This window comes from Eptatretus burgeri, chromosome 2, assembly GCF_056783735.1.
Source record: "Eptatretus burgeri isolate ZD-2024b chromosome 2, Ebu_testis_v1, whole genome shotgun sequence".
In the NCBI taxonomy this organism is placed as follows: Eukaryota; Metazoa; Chordata; class Myxini; order Myxiniformes; family Myxinidae; genus Eptatretus; species Eptatretus burgeri.
Window position 1 is genome coordinate 28,270,898 of NC_140962.1, and position 18,948 is coordinate 28,289,845.

At 41.9% G+C, this 18,948-nt stretch overlaps 1 protein-coding gene across 12 annotated transcripts in view; it reads right to left on the minus strand.

Annotated features, from left to right (window-relative positions):
* The window catches only part of LOC147031675 (uncharacterized), a 232,541-nt gene that overhangs the window by 155,776 nt on the left and 57,817 nt on the right, over positions 1-18,948 (minus strand). The gene's annotated exons all lie outside the window — the stretch shown is intronic.

Consider the following 18,948-nt stretch of genomic DNA (forward strand, 5'->3'; position numbering starts at 1 on the left):
AGGAAAGTTCTCGCACATGGTGGATGTTGTGAGTGGCATTCCACAAGGAAGTGTATGGATACCAGTATTGTTCATCCTCTTCATCAACAATCTCCCAGAGGATGTTAAATCAAATCTGAAGCTCTTTGCTGATGACACCAAGTTATACGGAGTTGTTGACTGTCAAGATGATGCTGAAGCCCTTCAAAGAGATTTGGATGCTGTCACTGAATGGTCTAGAAAGTGGCAAATGCCATTTAATGAAGAAAAATGTAAAGTAGTCCATTATGGAAGGAAAACATCAGAGATACACAGACTCTATGTCAGATGATTCAGGGCAGAAGGAAGTCAAGGAGGGGAAAGAGGAAAAAGACCATGGCATTATCTTTGATAAAAGTCTATGCTTCAGTACTCATGCTGCTGATGCTGCCAAGAGAGCCGATATGAAGCTGGGAATCTTTAAAGGATCTTTCTCAGCTCTAAAACAGAAAGGAATCCTTCATCTCCACAAGACCATGATCAGGCCTACACAAGAATACTGCAACTTTGTATGGTACCTGACATACAAGTAGGACGAGGACCTGGTGGAGAAAGTACAACAAAGAGCTACTAGACTAATATGGCATCTGGAATACCCAGACAGACTGATAGCCCTGAAATTGCCAACACTAGCCACAGAAGACAAAGGGCAGAACTCATCCATGTTTTAAAAATTGTCAAGAAGTTTGATAACCTGGAGGCCATGAAATTCTTTGAGATGGATAAGTGGTCGGGAACCAGAGGGCACAGACTGAAAATTAGGAAATACCAGTGTATAACCAGGCAAAGGCAGAATGCATTCTCAGTCAGAAGTATCAACAACTGGAACTCACTTCCTGAAAGAAATCAACGCAAAAAACGGTCAACCAACTCAAGTCAGCATTGGAAGTACACTGGGTAAACCATCCATTGAAGTACCAACCCTACCAAAGGAATACATGCATCAGAGTAGCAACGAGGAGCAAGTAAGCATTGGTTTCAGCCTCTTGATTCAAGAAAATTCGAGAAAGTAAATAATCCTTTTGCAGATTGCCATCATGACATCATTAAACCACAATTATAACATCAGATTTATACAAAATTCGGTCACTTTCATCACCATTTCTGTCAGAATGGACAACCAACTTATGTTCATTGAATCCGACATTTCCCCCTCTCCTCGCTGCTTTATCCACCCCTTTACGAGCATCCTCTCATGTACAAAATCACATGAGCATTTAAATTGTTAATGGAATAACAGGACACAACATGACCCTCTTCCCTTCTGTTCCTTTTTCCATGTTGGCATTTCCAATTTCCTCCCTCCCCACTCCTCGTACATGTAATAAATCTATGCCTTTTAAGGGGGTCACATTATCACATCCATTTACATAAGGAGGAGGTACTTGATTTGCTTGAATAATAGCATGGATTCAGTATAGAGAAAGGTGAATTTAGAATGCTGTTTTCAATATTATCTGGTATGACCCCATTAATCTTGATGCCAAACAGCCATTTCAGAGCAAAGCGTGCTTTAGCGGCATTATGAAGTTTTTTGGTGGATTCATCATCTCCGAGCTATCCTGAATCAGAATCAGCCGGGTGCCAGACTCGCACCCTTGAGGAATCTTTTTTAAGAGGCGAAAAACAAAATGGCCACCACCAACTTTCGATAAATTTGTTTTGGGCTATATCTTCACTTCCAATGCACTTACACACACAATTTTGGTGTCGACTACTATGTTTCATGCGACAGACAAGGTAAACGTTGATGATTCTCTCAAGATTCTCTCAAGCAAGTGTGTCGACTGCAGAAACTCTATTACCACGAAAGAGTTAGATTCTGATGACGAAGAATCAGATGAGGAGTAGATGCTCCATGACACAGTGACCGTGTCATCATTGTGTGATACTACAGTGTTTAAACATTGATGCACATGAATGTGTTAAATATGAAAGAATTAATTTCAAAGAAAGGCTACTATTTTTGCTTGTACTTTTAAAATAAAATGATTAAAACACAATGCGAGTAGTCTCCCTATTATATGAATACACAGACATCAGAATTCCCAAAGAGCTCCCATACTCCCAAAGAGTATGGCACAGCTATCTCAGAATGCACACAAGATGGTGCTATAGGTTTTGCGAATTACACTGAACAACAAATTTCAAAAAAAATTTTTTACTGGAGATGTGTAAAGTGATTAAGACTAATTTGGGTACGCTGATTTCAAAAATCATAACCGTTTTGCTGTATTACGTCAGGATTTTCAGGAACAGAAATATTCCCATTGCCTAGAAGTCAGGATTTCAATGAAATTTACATATGTCTTTAACATGTCTATTTCGTACAATTGTTGTTAACTTGTGTTATATTTCTTTCTTTCAGATAAAGATGAGTAGGCGTTCCTGTACCAATCATCCTGACAACTTCTGTTATGTCTGTGGTCGGTATACCAAAAAAGATCAACAGCGAAGTATATCTACAGCAGTGAAAATGAAGGCCGCCTACTTTCACTACTTCGGGTGTAAGGTGGGGGACCAAGAACAGAGCTGGGCACCACACATCTGCTGCACAAGCTGTCACACAACCTTGACTCAGTGGTTGGTGGGCAAGCGCGTGAGCATGCCATTTGCGGTGCCCATGATATGGCGTGAGCCGCAGAATCATCATGATGATTGTTATTTCTGCTGCACAAGCATCGCCGGCTTCAACAAGAAGAATAAAGGTCACATCAAGTACGCTGACTGCGTCTCTGCTCGTAAACCTGTGCCTCATGATGACGAGAACCCCGTTCCAACACCTCCAGCTGATCAGAACATAGCTGTAAGCAGTGGTGAAGAGGATGGTGATGATGAACCTTTTGAACCCGACACTCAAGAATCACACCTTCTGAACCAGGGAGACTTAAATGATCTTGTAAGAGATCTCTCGCTGTCAAAGGCGAAGGCAGAGCTGCTTGGATCAAGGCTGCAGCAGTGGAATCTACTTGAACCTAACACCAAGATATCCTTGTTCAGAGCACGTCACAGAGACATGGCTGAGTTCTTTGAGATGGAAGACACGATGACATTCTGCAGTGACATCAACGGTCTGTTGAAAGAACTTGCGTGTGATCACGATCCTGCAGACTGGCGCCTCTTCATCGACTCGGGGAAGAACAGCTTGAAGGCTGTTTTGCTCCACAATGGCAACGAGAAACCATCAGTCCCACTGGCTCACACGTTCGGCATGACAGAGACCTATGAGACTATGCTGCAGCTGCTTAATTCCATCAAGTACAATGACTTCAACTGGCACATCTGCGGAGACTTGAAAGTGGTGGCGCTGTTGTTAGGGCTGCAGTCAGGCTACACGAAATACATGTGCTTCCTTTGTCTCTGGGATAGCAGAGACGACAAGAATCACTGGACGAAGAAAGATTGGGAAGAGCGAAAAGAGCATGTACCTGGTCGACACAACGTGAAGCATGTCGCCCTTGTCGACCCAGCCAAGGTTTTCCTTCCACCACTCCACATAAAGGAGTGAACTCCTCGGCTTGATGAAAAGTTTTGTACGGGCAATGGATCTGAATGGGCGTGGGTTTTTATACCTCAAGGAAAAGTTTGGCAACACCTTGTCGGAGGCCAAGATCAAGGCTGGTGTCTTTGTTGGACCGCAAATCCGACAGATTATGAAGGACGAAACTTTTCCGACAACTCTAAACCCCAAAGAGCTGGCAGCGTGGAGGAGCTTCAAAGCTGTGACGGACAACTTCTTGGGGAACGAGCGCGCGGACAACTATGAAGAAATAGTGCAGCAGCTGCTGGAGTCCTTCAGGAAACTTGGCTCCAGGATGTCCCTGTAAATCCATTTCCTACACCAGCACCTGAACTTCTTCCCTGACAACTTGGGAGCAGTCTCGGACGAGCACGGCGAGCGATTCCACCAAGAGATTTCACTCATGGAGACGCGTTACCAAGGGCGGCACAACCCGAACATGATGGGCGATTTCTGCTGGTTCCTGCATCGTGAAACTGACACAGAGCAGCACAAACGCAAAGCCAAATGCCTAAAGCATTTTTAATTACATTCTAGTGGAGTTTTTCTGTAATTTCTATAATTTTGAAGCATTCATGATGAAATAAATGAATAAATGAATTTTTGTAAATTTCATTGAAATCCTGACTTCTAGGCAATGGGAATATTTCTGTTACTGAAAATCCTGACGTGATACAGCAAAACGGTTATGATTTTTGAAATCAGCGTACCCAAATTAGTCTAAATCACTTTACACATCTCCAGTAAAAAATTTTTGTTGTTCAGTGTTAGCATAACTAATTAATGTGCAACTTTTTGCACTGACGAGTTGTGAATTCTTACTAAGTGATTTTTTTTTATCTAAATCTATAGCAAAATTTCAGGTAGATACACGACATGGGTCACGGAACTCAAAAACGAGACACGTTTTGGATGCTCGGCCCACAGTCTACATTTAATGAAAATGGGACAGGGCGAGCTTTCACAAATTTTGGAGTTGTATTTGAACCAATATCTAGCTCGACTTCCATTCCATTCAGTTTCCCCAGCTCAAATGTGAAAAGATCCCCATATTCCACAAGATAGTACACCAGCCAACATGTATTTTTTTTTTAACTTTGGGTTGCATTTTTTGTTAATAGCAGACATCCATGCTAGATCAATCAGTCATAGGGTGGGGAAGAAAATGTGAGTGGATGCCACCCTCGATTTTGACCTTAAAGGTCATTTTCAAGGTCAAAAGGTCACATTTTGTGTTTTTTACATTGTGCATTAATTGACATCAATTTTGTTCACTCTATCCATATAAACTATTTTTAATATCAAAAACATGTATTTAGGGTGTTTAATTAACAAGTGAATTTTATTTTTTACCCATATGTGTATGGCATCGTGAAACACCAAAATGTGATTTTCTCGAAATGTGTTTATTCTGCATGTTAAAGTAATTTGCACACCGAATCTTTTGGTTTAAACTCCCATACACGTTCAATAAACTACTTTGTCACTGTAAAATGCCAAACAATTATTTTGTTTGCAATGGCCACTTGTTTTATTTGTTCATAAACACTTTATAGCCCCCCCTCTTGTGGCAGATTGGTTCAAAAAAATTCCAACATGGTGGTTTGGTGTTGTGACCATGCTTTATCAGGCAGTGTACATAATTGACGCAAACTGCACATCAAAAGTGAGTAACTTTGATAAAAAAAAATAGACGTGTTGGTTAGAGAGATATATTCAACAATTATCTAGGCCCATTAAGGAAATGGGACCGGGGCATTTACGTCTTATTTGACGGCTGGTATACACTGTGTACGGGGAGTCTTTATTTGGTCTAAGTTTGAGCCTGGCAATTCCACATTTAGATTTGAGTTAAACCATATTGTTAATCGGTAAACAACTATTCAGAGGACATACTAAAATTGTGTTTGGAATGACGGAATGCCGTAAAACGGACCATCATACCACATTTGGGTCAAATTACACATGTATTGCCCCGTACCATTGATGCAGTACTATGTACAAAGAAACGTTCTTATGGCTGATTGAGCTGCAAGAGAAGCATGCTAATTTGTAAAATTGGTGCACTGCAAGTGAGTACATTAAGAATCATCAAAGCACTCAAGATAATTTTTGATGTAAATTCAGTAAAGGGTTTAACTTTTTCATTTACAGGAATTCTGAACATGTGACATACACAACCACAATTTGTATGAAACAGCCATGGAACCTGCGTATACTATCAAGCGCAAGAGACAACAAACAGACATTGATAAGACAAGATGTTTCTTCTGTCACAGTAGTGCAGGCAACCTCCGGATAGCTCCGGCAACCATAGAGTGCAGACACTAAAAAAGTCTACAGACGTGATCGAGCGTGCCAAAACTGACCCAGAAATGTATATTAGACTGTCAGGAATCAGTGACTTCATCGCAGCTGGAGGTTGTTGCCATCAGTCTTGCTTGATAGCTTTTGAAAGACGATCAAATCATCAGTGGATCCACAGGAGACAGAGGTGGATGAGTGCATGATGAAGCTTTGCAGAGACTTGGGAGCAGGACTGTCTCGTGGTCATGTGTACAGCATGGGTGATATATGGGACAGATACAAGTGCATGTCCAGTGAAATGGGTACTTGTGTGCCAATGAGGTACCAATCTAGATGCACAACATTCTACGAAAGGGTTCAACTGTTGGTTGGACCAAAGGCTAGTTATGTACGAACTCTTGGGACAGGATCAATTCTCATGTATCCCGGTGAAAAGCCAGACTTTATTATATCCAAAACACTGATAAAGTCCCGCCAACAATGTTTTGTTTCGTCATCAGATACGGAGTCAACGGAAGATGAGGATGGAAACCTGATTGATATTGCACAAGGCAACATTTTCCAAGAGATAGTTCATGTGGCCCTCAGAGTCAGACAGGATCTACTTGACAGACCAGGACACTCAAGCACACGGCAAGAGCTTGATCAAGAACATGTCGATGAAGTGATCCCAAACAGCTTGTATTTGTTCCTGCGCCTGCTCTTTGGGGGCATAGATGTGGTGCATGAGGACACTGAGGAAGACACCAGCATCAAGCAGATGGCGGGCAGCATTGCTCAGGATATTGTGTTTGCAGTTTCCAACAGACGGAAGTTGACGCCAAAGCATGTTGGTTTAGGTCTTGCTCTCCACCAAGCTACCCGTTCCGAGGCACTCCTTGACCTGTTTCATGCCGCCAACCATACAATTGGTATCGACACTGTTCGAAGAATCGACACAACAATAGCTAATAACATACTTGAGAGGTTTGCATGGAATGGCAATGTTTACGTCCCAGACAATATCGTCAGAGAGAGGCTGATCCACTGCTCTTGTGACAACATACTCGTACTGGAAGCAACAGACCAGGAACACATAGATATCTCATCGCCTAGAGACACCTCAGCTTGTAGGAAGGAGTCCGGTTGCCTTAAAGCCGTGTGGAGAAGGCTACGCCCAATCCCAAAAGCCTGCCTGGAGCTGGTAGCCTGTGGATGCAAATCAAAATGCAGAACAGCCTGATGTACTTGCTTCAGAGAGAACTTCAGGTGCACTTTTGCCTGCGGATGTGATGCGATTGACTGCTGTAATCCAACTGGCCAGTAGATTCATACCAAGAGCCTCATGCCGATACACATGCATGTACATGTAGGCTTATGCGACACACCCAATACTGTATGTTCCCTTTCCGTTGTGTCACCCAGCTGGTCACACTCAGCAACATCACATTAATTTAATTAATATTTTAAACGCATTGTAATTATGGACAAATGGTGAAACCGTATAGCCCTTTTTCAGATCAAAAAAGTTTGCTGTTTCGCATCATACATGTAGGGCCGTACATTAAGGCATATAATACACAATGTTGCATGTTGCAGAGACTGTGTACTTCAGCAATAGTATAACTATCTTTTTGCAAATATAAACATTAAATGAGCTTTCAACGGGGAAAAGTCCAGGATAAAATGACCTTTCAGGTCAAAATCAGTGGTTGCATCCACCAACATTAAATTCTTCCCCACACGATGACTATAATTGATCTGGCATGGATGTCTGTTATAAACAAGCAATTCACCATAAAATCAGATGTTGGCTGGTGTACTCGAACAAATCTGACTGCCACAAGAGGGGGCTATACAGTATTTAATTAAAGATAAAGCGAGTGGCCATTGCAAAAAAAAAGTTTGTTTAGGATTTTACAGGGACAAATTAGTATACTGAATGTGTGTGATATTTTAAAGCAAAAAGATTCGGTGTGCAAATTACTTTAACATGCAAAATAAACACATTTCGAGAAAATCACATTTTTGTGTTTCAGAATGCCATACACATATGTGTAAAACTTAAAATTCACTTGTTAATTAAACAGGCTAAATGCATGTTTTTGAAAATATAAATAGTTTATATGGATAGAGGAGGCAAAGTTGATGTCAATTCATGCACAATGTAAAAAAAACCACAAAATTTGACCTATTGACCTTGAAAATGACCTTAAAAGGCCCGGTCACACCTTGACGTTTTAGCTAACGCATGCCGATTTTTGAATTTTTTTTTCTAAAACGCTGGCACACGTTGAATACGTTATGGGTAAGTTTTGATAACATTGAGAGCACGCTGAAAAACACTGCCATACGTCGTTGTATGCTGGCTTTAAACGTTGTACATTTTGGTTGTCCTCAAATTTTTTCATGCTTGAAATTTCACGACGTATGCCGGCGTATGACTCACACGTTCCGCTACGCTGGCCACAAGTTGTATGCACGGTCTGCGATCGTTGACAGACGTCAACACATGCTACTTGTAAGTTAATCATAAGTTGAGACACGCCGAGGTAATGTTTAGCGTACCCGAAACTTATTTCTAACCTATGATTAACGTGTTGTTGGCACGTTACGCGATCGTTGCCACACATCGACAGACGTTACTTTTAAGTTACTCATAGGCTGAAAGACGTCGGTATAATGGATCGTCCTTGCGTCAGCGTCCACGGCCACGGCCAGGACACTTATTTGCAGCATTCTTCAAACTTTTCTTCGGCATGACGAGGATGTTCACACTTCGATGTCTAGCTTGGCTATGATTCCAATTGTCCATCGGCAGCGTCTATATAAAATAGTCGAGTTTGAGCGTTTTAACACGTTCAGAAGAAACGCTTCAAATTTCCAAACCCCAGCGTCAAAAAACAAAGGCGAGTGACAGCAATTTAAATCGTTCATTGTAAACAATGAAAATAGTTGAGTGGTACCGTTTAAAAGTCGTTGAGTGTAAAAAAATCCAATTGTTGAGCGCAAGCGTCTACTTTCAATAGTGGGGTTTGAGCGATTTAGCACGTTCAATAGAAACGATTAAAATTTCCGAGCGCCAGCGTCAAAAAACAAAGGCGAGTGACAGCAATTTAAATCGTTCATTGTAAACAATGAAACGAGCTGAGTGGTACCATTTAAAAGTCGTTGAGTGTAAAAAAAATCCAATTGTTGAGCGCAAGCGTCTACTTTCAATAGTGGAGATGCAGCCATTTAAATCGTTGAGTTTATCATTTAAATCGTTAAATCGTTAAACGCAAGGACGATCCATCATAACCCACACCCTCCCCCTCACACTCACCTACTACTGCCAACATGAACAAACTACTACTAATACTAATACTAATACTAATACTAATACTGATACTGATACTGATACTGTTACTGCTGACATGGACATCGACTCAAAAACACTGTTGGGTTCCCCTTTTATGAACACCATTTTTATATACCAATTCCCAAAACCGCTGGGAACACGTTTTTATATGGCAGTTGTAAGCTAGAAACACGTTAATTTTTTTTTTTGTCGACCGGAAGACGTCATTGGAATACGTCTACATACGTCGATGTGTGTTGGGACTACGTAAAGAATTGGTTCAAAGCACGTCAAACATTAGTTAGAAATAGGTTTCGCGTAAAAAAGACATTACCGCGACGTGTTTCGACTTATGAGTAGCTTATAAGTAGCCTTTGTGGACGTGTGTAAGCGTCCACATATCGTGTGTAAAACTTATCCCCATCGTATGCGGAACGTGTGTCATACGCCGAGTACGTCGTAAAATTTTGAACATGTTTAAAATTTCTTGACGTACTCTACTTACTACGACGTATGATAGCGTACTTTAGCGTTGTACTCACGTATACCAAACTTACTCATACCGTATTTGACGTGCCCCAACGTTTTAGACACATTTTTCTTAGGTCGGCATACGCTGGCAAGATCGCCAAGGTGTGACCGCGATGTTGACACTTCCATTTCTACGGCAGTTATGATTCGAATCGTTGTGCGTCAGCCTTTTAATAGGCTACGTCACGACATCGTCGGCGATGCGTGCAACGCGCTATGCCTAAGTTAGACTATCGTTGGGCATCGGTTGTGTAGGCCGACAACAGGTTCAGCATTCGTTGGTATAAGTTATCTATAACACAACGAAACGTTCTGTGTCCGTTACCAATGCGTTATACATAAGACCAAGTCGCTATGAATACGTCCGAATCTTTAAAAAAAAAACATCAAAAGTTCAACGTAAGCCAGCGTTTTAGATACATTTTAATACGTTGCCATCGCTGGCTAAAACGTCAAGGTGTGACCGGGCCTTAAGGTCAAAATCGAGGGTGGCATCCACCTACATTTTCTTCCCCACCCAATGACTGATTGATCTAGCATGGATGCCTGCTATTAACAAAAAATGCACTAGAAATCGTTTTCTCGAGGACTTTTCCATGTTTGGCTGGTGTACGAAGAAGCTTCTGAATTTGATCACGAACATCGTGGTTGTTCACTTCCTGCCAATCCAAGCGGATTGCCTGGAACAAATCCTGTCCTTGCAGACTCGGACCGGAGCCTTTCGCCACCACTAAAGTCAACTTTGCCTTTTGTTTACCATAAGTAACAGCGACTTCATATTCTCCCACAACAGCCACAGATTCACCAGTGTACGTGCGTAAAATGGTCTGATTTTGGCAGATTGTGGGCCTGTTTGGGTCGTCTGGCCCCCACCTCTCTTGGAACCTAGCCTCACTAATCAGTGATACCAAAGATCCAGTATCTATTTGAACCAACACTTTGCTGTCTCATACCTCCAACCTAACAACAAGTGGTTTTGATTTTGCTTAGTTGCTCGATTTATGAAAAAGACTGTAAATGTCCTCTTCCTTTTCATCCTCTAACTGATATGTCGGTGTCTGGCTTTGGAGGCCAACTTTGAAATGTGGTTTGCCCAAGAAAGATCATGGCTGATAGTGAGACCCAGGAGCTTGAGTGACTGAACTTCCTAAAAAGGATTGTTAATAAAGTAGATAATAGGGTTTTGCCAGACGGTCCCTTTGGAGCGAGATAGTGAGAGTGTGCGATTTGTCAGGATTGAAAGAAATATTCCAAGCATTTCACCATTTTGTGATTTTGTAAAAAGAAAACACAGTTGGGATGGGACACCATTGAGAAATAGGGCATAGAGGGGACAGAGAAAAGGGAGAGTGTGTTTGAGGACTTTGGGTGAGGAGGGTTTGAAGAATTGGGATGAGCACTTAAAGAAGAAAGGGGTTGAGGAGTTGAAGTCCCATTTTACATTTCGTGGAATTTCTGTGGGTCCCTGCTACAGGGTGCCCCACAGAAAACCAGGAAATTTGAGATTTATTTTGCAATATTTTACCATATCAATAAACTAACATATAAATTTTCTAACCGTTTTTTTATTTTATTTCAGAATGCAGCAGTTATCAAATTTGCATCTTTGTTTTACACTACATCTAAGTTTGCTTTTGTTTTGTTTGAAAATAAAGTGTATCTTTGTTTTACACTACATCTAAGTTTGCTTTTGTTTTGTTTAAAATAAACTGTACCAAATTTCCTGGTTTTCTGTGGGGCACCCTGTATTATGCTGTTAAAGGACATGTCGAGCAAACTCCCTAAATATTCCACAATCTGTTGGGAAAAAATTCCCTTCCAACAGCCCAGTGGTACTGGGTTATCTGCTAATTATATAATAAAACGCCAATTATCTGCATCAAAACCATAGACATCATAGAAATGGGGGAATTATCATATTATCGCATCATAATGTTTGCGCATTCGTTTTACTTCCACGCAAACCTGAACAACTGGATGGAATGATTTTAGAACTGGTGATCGTACTCAAGGTGTACACGATAACGATAATGTTTTAGGCAGTAAAAAATAATAATAAAGTGCATCGTGTACTCCCAGAAATTTGAACATTAGGAGAACTGACCTGCTGGATGTAACGAGTTGAAAACTGGTGGTTGTAGTCGGGTGTACTCAAGAATGTTTTACAGGGTAAAAAAAAAGGAAATCACAGTCCCAAGGGTTCAGGGTGAGGGGAGGACCCCAATTTTACATAATTATGCAACACATAGCACCACCTGGTGGAACCCTGATTTACAAGTCATGAATCATTAGAATGGGGGAAATTAACCCATTCAAAAGGGTGGGTTCTTTGCAATTTATTATTGTAAATACTTCTTTTCGTTCTTAAGCAAACAAGCTTTCAGGTGAGTATCCCGACTAAATTACAAATTCTTGGCCCATTATTCATCCCCATTTTTCACAACCTTTCTGTTTCGTTAATATTACGAGTAATGCCAAGAGAGTGCTTCTGTATCTGCAACTGTGGGGCCATGAATAATCGCGCCATGCCAAGGCTGAGTATACTCACTTGAGATAGACACTCGTTCATCTGTGGTCTCGAAGGCAGACTCAAAACGACCATTTTTGGGGACATTTTATTATTTCCTTTCCCTTTAAGTTTTATTTTCAGGTCGAGAGAGTTTCACCTCACTGCACCGTTTAGCCATCACACACTGTCTGTCTTTCAACAATCGGTATTTTTGTTCCACCCTAAAATGATGATAGTTCCTGGGTTCTCAGCAGGGAGGTCAACGGTTCAAATCCAACCCTGGCTGAGTCAAACCAAAGACTATAAAATGATACGTGCTGCTTCCTTGCTTGATGCTCAGCATTTTTTTTAAAGGACAGAGCACAGACAAACAACCATATGTTGGCAACCATTGCATAGACTTGATGGGCCTAACGGCCTCCTCCTATGTTGAAGTTTCTTGGAAGGGAACTTTTTTTTTTTCTTGTAAAAATATACATTTGTGTCTCAGTTACAATGGATGACAATGATAAGGAATGATTTACTTAACGGGATTTGCTTTGGTTGCTGAGGAATGATTCATGGGATTTGGGCTCAAGTGTTTTAAGTCATAATCACAATCACTATATCATACAACCTATATATCCTTGAAGTTTTATTCATCACAATCGGACAACTTGCAGATGCTAAAAAAAATGGTCAGTTTTGATTGGTCAGTGCCTGCCATTTTATTTTACACTTATTACTTGCCCTTCACAAATTTGAAGTGCCCTGGTCCATCAATGATGTTTGTGAAGTCTTGGAATGATTGGTTCAGTGGCTCGAAAGAATAACTGAATTTTGTTGAAAATTTTTTTTAATCCAAGATGACCCTGAAGCCTTTGGACCAATAAACTCTGTTGGAGGATATGCACGAGATCTCAAGACTTGTAAAAACCCTGTGATGTTTTAAGGTTTGCTGTAACAATCTTTAAAAAAGGTCACAAAATATGCCAGAATATTAAAAATAAATAATATAAATGATAACAGTAATATTGTAATCATAATAGTAATCATACCGCAGCAAGAAGTACAGTCTTCAAGCTATACTGGCTGGGAAGACTTATTACGGTTGAGGCACTCTACACATTACGTTAACAAATGCCCACACCACCTTTCCACTGCCTTCTCCATTCATACCCCTTCTATCCCCCCCCTTTCTATTAATATCACCTCCTAACATCCCCTCTCCTTTTCTCCCTCATCATTCCCAACTCTCCTGCCCCCCTTGTGGGGCCATCTGGTAATGACATGAACTAAAGAATGGGCAGGGAGAGTTCTGGCCAATGAATGTAAGGAGAGTGGAGAGTGGGCCTGCATTCAAATCGATCATCAACATATTGTGACGTCCACGGGACTTGAACAGTCCCGCCAACGTAGAATGAGCCGATACGATGGAGGCGGTTTATTTATTTATAACCCAAAGATGGCGGTTCTAATCGCTCTACCGCAAACGGGACGAGGAAGGTGGCACGAGTCGCTTTTCACTGAGTTGATAACGTTTATTCCTCTAACCAGAAATAACAAGACTCGGCAAGAAGAGGGATCCAGGGCAATTCGACGGGATGGTGTGGGATCGGGCGTGGGGAAAACACAGACAATTCCAATGAATATACAAATCTCAAACCCTCTAAGGCGCCAGGTACACACACACACACACACACACACACACACACACACACACACACACACACACACACACACACACACACACACACACACACACACACACACACACACACACACACACACACAAAAAAACGTAGCTATTTCTGGTGGTCAGGCTGGACCGTGGTGTGGACGCAACAGTCCCTGTGGTGGCGTCGGACGAGCTGGCCTTGCTCTCGTCAGGGGGGCAGGAGAAACCGTGGTGCTGTCGACCTCCTGGTCTTGGCCCAAGTCCGCTCACAGCCGCCAGGGAACCAGTTCTGACGCCAAATTGCGAGCAGCAGAGGGAGGCAGGTCCGCCCGCCGTTCGACCCCGTACTCAGAGCCAGCAGAACCCCAGAGCCAACCGAGCTGAGGCACGAAGCACAGCAAGGCCTCGAGACACCGTGAAAGCCAGGGCCGAATCAGCGCAACAACAAGCACGCTCCCAGCACAACAACCTCCACCCCAAAAAAAACGGTCTTTCTGTCCCGATCTTCTTCCTCTTCCTTTTCGACCCCGAACAGAACCTTTTTATCCTCCCGTCCTCGTCACTTCCAATCGAGCCGTTTTATTGGCCCACCGTCATCGCCTTCCGCCAATCGTGATTACGGGGCGGAGCCATCTGCAGCACTGTCCTGTGACGTCACGGCAAGCCTCCAGAGAATACTAAAAGGGGTTTATGCAGACACACTTACCCTATCCTGTGTCCCTATCTAATTACGTGACAATTATCATTTCCCCCTTGAAGAAATGGACATTTATTAGACAACTTATCACCACTGAATTGCTACTTATTACATCAAGATCCTGGTAAACTCGAACAGCATGGCATACCTAATTAAACATCCTAATTATCCTTTGAATGCATACCCCCCCCCCCTCAAACGTAACAATATGTTGATATTTTCCCTGTAATTGCTAGTGTTTACTTAAAGCAAATGTCATCTTTGAAACTCAAGAAGCCATCACATTACCTTCTACCATAACTACCACAACTACTGCTACTGCTACTACTACCCCAATTAATCCCACATTATTGTGGGGTCGATCAAAAGGGAAATTGAACACAGGTCTTTCATGAGGCACTGAAGCTGAAATTCAACTGAAACTGGCAAGAATTTGTAATTTGTTCAAGGTATCGGCGATAACTCGCCGGTTCTTCATCAATGACACAGTGGGATATTTATGTCCACAAACTAGCAGACAAAAGACAGAGCTTAACATGCATCTATGGGATGGTGCACACTTTGTGATGTAACATCCTATCTGCGCCTGATGTTGGCTTAATGGCTGGAGTGGTGAGCTTGGGATCCTCAGGTTCTGAGTTCAAATCCAACTCGGCTGTTGAATCAATACCACATGGGGTTGACTCTACCTGTCATCCTTCTGAGGTCGGCAAAATGAGTACCAGCTTGCTGCTATCCTACGTCGGAGTGGTGACCGGTGCAGGATTGTACCAAATAGCCCAGGAGACTGCTTAGACAGCGCCAACACTCCGCAGAGTGTGGTCCCAATGGATAGATGGATCCTATCTGTGAAATAGCAATCGGACAGTTTATAGTCGAGTCGGGAATCAAACTCAGACTAGACAACTCAATGATAAGTGCACTACCTCTGCACTATCCTGCCAGGACAAAGCCCTACTGGGATTGTGTTTTTAACTGTATAAAATGCTTGCAGTATTGGAATGACGATGCACCTCATATGGTTCATAAGTAGGAGGTTACAACTCGTCTCGTCCTTCATTCAACTTTGAATGAAGGACAAGACAAGATTTAAGATGGGAAGGTCACAAACATCATCCCTTCGTCTACAGTATGAGGTTTCCTGCCAGAGGAGTTTAAGCTCTTTGGTCCTTCCTTGATGCCTTATTCAACTTCGTCATAAATAGATGGCCCATTTTCTTTCCGAACTTCTTGCCTTCGTTTCTGTTTCTCCAAATTTTTATTGCACAAACTCCCCTCTTCTGTTTTATGCATGAAATATGTGGACTTGGTTATATGCACCCTTAGTTCACAGGGTTAAGCAATTAATGGGATAACTTGTACAAAGATGTTAAGTACGAGAACACCACTTGGTGCAACAGGGAATTAAAACAGGACATGGTATTCAGTATTAGTCAATGGATGACATTTACAAGAATGTCTTGGAGTAATGTGTGAATCAGTGAAAAATGCTACCCATATGAACACTGCTTTCTGCTCTTCATTGTGGTGGTTTATCGAAGTGCTGCCCTGCAAAGATTTTCTCTCTGCTTTTGGGTGGTGGACCATGGTAATTCCCTGCGGAGACCTCCCCCTCCCACTGTAAATTGCACGACTTTTCAATCGCTTTGTTGTGCTAATGAAGTCACCGAGGACGACAAATGTCACTGCCTGGCTCGTTTGTGATCATCACACCGCTCGATTACAACATCAGATTTATACAAAAAAAAAAAAAAAAATCGGTCACTTCCATCACCATCTCTGCCAGAATGGACAACCAACTTAGGTTACCATTAAATATGATTGATTTCAACAATGGTGCCGTTTCAGTAGCTTCACCTGAACCACAATAATTTGTCTCAATTTCGTTAATCTCTCAAATCACATTATCAACGTCTTTCAACCACACTGTTTAACCGGATTTAACATAATCTCTTGAATCACACAATAACCACAACAATCAATCTCTTTAACCACATTGATGGCAATTATTTTGAAAAGTTTAAGCAAAGTGCACACATTGCTGGCTAAATAGTTAGGACATTATGAGGTCACAGTTAGAGATTATTCCTCCGCATGCCTTGTCTGCATCTGTCTCACTCACCCCCTTGTTCAGTTCTATGCCAAGGCGAAAGTTCAAAATTCCAAACTGAAACATGGGCTTTAAATAACCCGACTCCCACTGCTCCCCACAATCTAGCCCCCAACCAAAGTCCATCTGCATCCTGCTGACAGCTACATCTCCAAGCAATTTCTCTGCTCTATTCTTCGTCTCTTTCTTCTTCTTCTTCTTCTTCTTCTTCTTCTTCTTCTTCTTCTTCTTTCCATCTGTTCTGCCGTAACATCTGCCACGCAGGACCCATTCGCTGGGAGCAATGCTCACAATCAAAGAACCAGATGCAAGGCAAGAAATAAATAAAACATCGGCCCCTGTCCGGCAGAACCTCTTCGTGGCAGCCATTCTGAGCAAATCCACACAAATCAATGACTTTAATGAATCACGACACGATTCGATTTGGCCACATTAGGGTTTCGACATAATTGCTATTCGGTAAATCCGACTGGACGGTGCAGAGATAGCTAACTTGCCTTTGAGATGGCTCGTCTGGGTTTGATTCCCAACTTGACCATCAACTGTCCGCGGTTAGTGCTCACACGCCATATTCGAGTCCATAATAAATTGCATCACAAAGTGCGCCATCCCTCTTGGATGGATGTTAAGATAAGTGTCTTGCGTGCTAACATTAATTGGTGGATGCGAAATATTCCATGTTGTCTTTAATGAAGATTAGGCGAGTTGTTGCCAGCACCCTGATCGAATTGAAAACTCCTGCCATATTCAGTCGAACGTCAGACCTGGCCAGCTGGTTCACAGAAGACTTGGGCCAAAAACATTCCCCAGCAAACCCGACATGGTGTGGATAACTGATGCCATTGAGGAATGGTAGAAGTGGTATCAAGCGTCTTCAGTAGCTGTTTTTCTGACGTTTTATCCTATATTTTCCATTTATTGTTTGTTATTGCAAATATTTTACGTGTGTGCGCGCGTGCGTGCGTGTGTGCGTGTGTGCATGTAAACCTTTAATATGAGAATATGGAGAAGACTACTAACTGATAAATGGGTCAAAATGTCAAAGGGCAAAGTCACAGTGAGTACAATTAGGCCTTCTCATCCCATCTGCAGAACATCAACCACGAGATGTCACATTTTTTTTGTTTGTTTGTTTTTTTAACGCTTCCGTGTTTATTTATTTATTTACTATTGAGGTTCAGTGTGTCCATCTTGGCCACAACATTTTTACTAACTGAGCTTTTGTCGTTAAATCTTCAACAAACCTTCATTATGAGAATATGCAGACAACAGACGAATAAAATGTACAATTTTTGCCTCTGCCACTGATGGTGAAGGTCATTATGTTTTACCCCTTTCTGTTGGGTGGTCGCTAGACTACCGTTATTCTCAGGTTTTCCGTCTGTATGTTTGTATGTAATGGACAGCTCTGGAGGCCAGAGGAGTCTACCGATTTTGATTAAACTTGACTGGTAGGTTCATACCAGGATCTAGTTGTATGCTTTTGAGCACCGTTGCTATGGACGCCACCGTTGCCTAGCTACGGGACTTTTTAATTTTTGAAAAAAAAAAAAAAAAATTCCGAAAATCAAAAATCGGCGACCGTGCTTTTATGCGCACTATAATCAACCTCTTTAACAAAAAATTTCAGCCCGATCCGTCAGAAAATGTGTGCAATTATATAGCGACCACCCAAGTTGCCTACCGGCTTGTCTGTTTGTTTGTGTACAGGATATCTCAAAAAGTTGTGGACAGATTCAGACGAAACTTGGAGGACACGTTGGGTGTGTTACAAGGACAAATTGATTCGATTTTGGTGACGATCCGAATCCAGATCTGGATACGAGAATTATTTGATTTTCAAAGTGATTCTTCACCATTGAGAGAGAGGGCCAAAAACGATAGTGCTGTATCGTATGATATTTCAAAAAATGTAATGGGCCCGATATGTTCTCGTGGATCAAACATTGCGCGGCGGAGGTCTGCGCTCTAGCGAGTGCCCTTCTCGTTTAGACTGTTGTCTTCATCAAGTTTAGTTCGAGTACCAAGCGTACACTTACACGGATGCAGTTTCCTTTTTGAGATGCTTTCCAGTTCAGATTGGCTTGCTGTCCTTTCTCTATCTCACTCTCTCAGTGCACCCCATTATTGAATGCTTTTCAAGCTATTTTTCTAATCACCTGTTCAGATTCTCCCTGATTCAACAGCAGGTGATGTTACCATCGACAGATAAACAAGGTTTCTGGCCTCCACATATAAAACACTTCCTGACATATCTTCGTAACATGGTGGACTTCATAA